Source organism: Molossus molossus, unplaced genomic scaffold (assembly GCF_014108415.1).
Source record: "Molossus molossus isolate mMolMol1 unplaced genomic scaffold, mMolMol1.p scaffold_m16_p_7, whole genome shotgun sequence".
Taxonomy (NCBI): Eukaryota; Metazoa; Chordata; class Mammalia; order Chiroptera; family Molossidae; genus Molossus; species Molossus molossus.
This window is the reverse complement of record NW_023425401.1, coordinates 49,081,375-49,084,503: the sequence shown is the minus strand read 5'-3', so window position 1 is coordinate 49,084,503 and position 3,129 is coordinate 49,081,375. Positions and strand designations below refer to the sequence as shown.

Here is a 3,129-nt window from a genome sequence, read left to right as displayed (position 1 = left end):
GTTTGCAAAAGAGTTGGATTCAGATTATGGAGGGTTTTGAATGTCTAAGACATTTGTCCTTGGTTTAATAGAAAATTGGACTCACTGAATGTTTTCCATTGGAAGAATGATATAAGGGCTGTAATATAAGAAAATTAATTCTATATATATAGTAGTGTTTAGGGCAGACTAGGTAGGAATTGAAAAGAAAGCTAATTTGGCTTCCACAGCATAGCCAGCAACATTAGCTCGCTCTGCTAACTGGGAAGCAGTGGACTACAAGAGACTGAACTGTATCTGCCTCTATTTCCAACAGACTCACGTTCAACTTTTGCTCACACAAACCAAAAAAGCCAGGAAAATTTTATTAATCCTTTTTTTAAAAAGAAGTTAATATAAAATTATAGCAAAAAAAAAAAAAAAAAAGGAACCTGGAACAGCTGGAACAATCTGCAGCAGCGGCGGGAGAAGAGAATCAAATGTAGTTGATTTTCTGTGGGTGTTGGTTGTTCGCTAGTCACACGGTGATGGAAGCTGCACATTTTTTCTAAGGGACAGAGAAACTGCTGGAGGTTTGGTTCTCTAGGCAGCAACCCGACACAAATCAAGGATCGGGGGGTCTTTGCACCATCCCAAGATCCGAGTGGGGCATACTTTTGAAGAATGTGCAATGTTCGATCTTAGTGTGACAGGAACTGACAAGTAGGAAGCTTATGTACTCAGTGAGAGTAGCATGTATGTCTCCAAGAGACGTTTCACTTTGAAGACATGTGGTACCGCCGTCTTGCTGAAAGCACTGGTTCCCCTGTTGAAACTTGCTAGCGATTACAGTGGGTTTGTCTCAATTCAAAGCTTCTTTTATTCTTGTAAGAATTTTATGAAGCCTTCTCACCAAGGGCACCCACACCGGAATTTCCAGGAAGAAATAGTTTCTTAATGCCATTTTCCCAAATGGAGCCGCATATTGTATGGGGAGTATGAATTCTGACTGTTGGTACTTGTATACTTTGGATTTCCCAGACAGGGTAATCAGTCAGCCAGATCAAACCCTGGAGATTCTGATGAGTGAGTTTGACCCAGCAGCTAGGGACCAGTTCTACATGAAAGATGGTGTGACTGCAAAAGATGTCACTTGTGAGAGTGGAATTCGTGACCTGATACTGGGTTCTGTCATTGATGCCACAATGTTCAATCCTTGTGGGTATTCAATGAATGGCATGAAATTGGATGGAATTTATTGGATTATTCGCATCACTCCAGAACCGGAATTTTCTTATATTAGCTTTGAAACAAACTTAAGTCAGACCACCTCTGATGACCTGAACAGGAAAGTTGTGGAAGTCTTCAAGCCAGGAAAATTTGTGACCACCTTGTTAGTAAACCAGAGTTCTAAATGTCTCACAGTGCTTTCTTCCCCTCAGAAGACTGAAGTTTTTAAACGTCTTGATTGCCAGAGGGTTATGTTCAATGATTACCAGTTTTGCTAAGAAGCAGCATCAACAGCAGAGTTGATTAAGAAAAAGGAAACACAAATAAAAGAAGGTAGTGGCTGTTTTTTTGGATATTAATACCGGGGTCCATGCTTTCCATAACCACCACCTTGTAGTTGCAGAAAGCCCTAAGTGTAATGATAGTGTCATCATTTTGAATTGTATTCATTATTATATCAAGGAGTTAGATATTTTGCATGAATGCTCTCTTCTGTGTTTAGGTATTCTATGCCACTCTTGCTGTGAAATTGAAGTGTATGTAGAAAAAAACTTTTACTATATGAAACTTGACAACACTTGTGACAACAATTCAATTTGGTTTATGCACAGTATAATATTTCTCCAGGTATCATCCAAAATTCCCCACAGACAAGGCTTTCGTCCTCCTTAGGTCTTGGCCTCAGCCTAACCATCTGGGACTGTTCTGTTAAATTGCTGCCAGGATATTACATCCAGTTACCTCCAATTTCTAGAACATATTCTCTACTAATGTTATTGAAACCAATTTCCACCTCATATAGATGTTTTTTGCAATGGCAATTAAAGTTTTTGTTCCACAAGTCAAATACTCTTAGAAAGTGATTGTAGTTAACCCTTTTGTGTATTACTATTTTAACATTATTGCTTCCTGAGCTTGTATTCCTTTGATTTTGTTCCTCACTGTGGTATCTCCTCAACCCTGTCCCAAAAAAAGCAATACACTGTTACACTGTGGGTTTATACCAGTCTTATACCCCAGAGCAGGAAAGGGAGTGAATCCTAGGCTTAATTTTCTTTTAAGGTCAAAGGAGTTTGCTTTTTTTTTTTTTTTTTATTGGCATTGGTTCTTTTAGAAGACAGTGACAAAAGTAAACTTCTAGTGTTGATTAGCAAGGAAGGCACATAGATTAATGTTGGAATATACTGGCAGAACTATATGGGAACTGTATGCCATTCTGTGCTCTCCAGTAAATAAGATTAGCTTCTCATGAGGACCATGTTTTTACTCGCTTGCAGAGTAGTAATAGGAAAAATTGTATCACTAAATTTATTAGCAAGGAGATTTCAGATAAAGGTTGTACTGGATTCAGTAAGTCAAATCAGATCATTCACCTTAATTTTTACTTTAGCAGCCGCTTCCATTAATTTCCATTAATAATATACCATAAACTTTAATTCAAAAGCAGCACCAGTGTCTTTGCCATCTTGTGGCCTGAAGTTCTGTGACTTTGTGATGCCTATGAGAGTGTTCTGCCTTTGTGTTCCTCTTACTGGTGGTGGTTCTTTCACCACGGTTTCGGAGAATCAAGTAAATGACCAGAATAAGAACTGTTCATGTTATTTAGACATAACACAGTGAAGCAGAATGCTGTCCATAAAACATAATGTACAGAATCCAAAACGGTCAGTAGGAAATGACTAGAAATACGGGCTTTCAAGAGTTGCATTTTTAGCTCTAGTTGCAAATACTGTGAGATTTAAGCAGCCTAGAAAACTGCAAAGTTAACTAAATTTTGTATTCTTGTCCTCAATTTTTTAAAAAATTCTTTGTGGCTTGATGCAGTGATGTTTTTGTTCCTTCCATATTTATAAAGGAAACACTTTTTTTTAGTGTTTCTAAACTTAAAATCTACTTGGTTTGAAATCAAGTGGATGGATCACTTTTGACTTTTATTTTAAG

At 37.7% G+C, this 3,129-nt stretch overlaps 1 pseudogene; it reads left to right on the top strand.

Annotated features, from left to right (window-relative positions):
- Nucleotides 1-506: 506 nt before the first annotated feature.
- Nucleotides 507-1,491, top strand: LOC118620389 (annotated as a pseudogene).
- The last annotated feature ends 1,638 nt before the right edge of the window (nucleotides 1,492-3,129 follow it).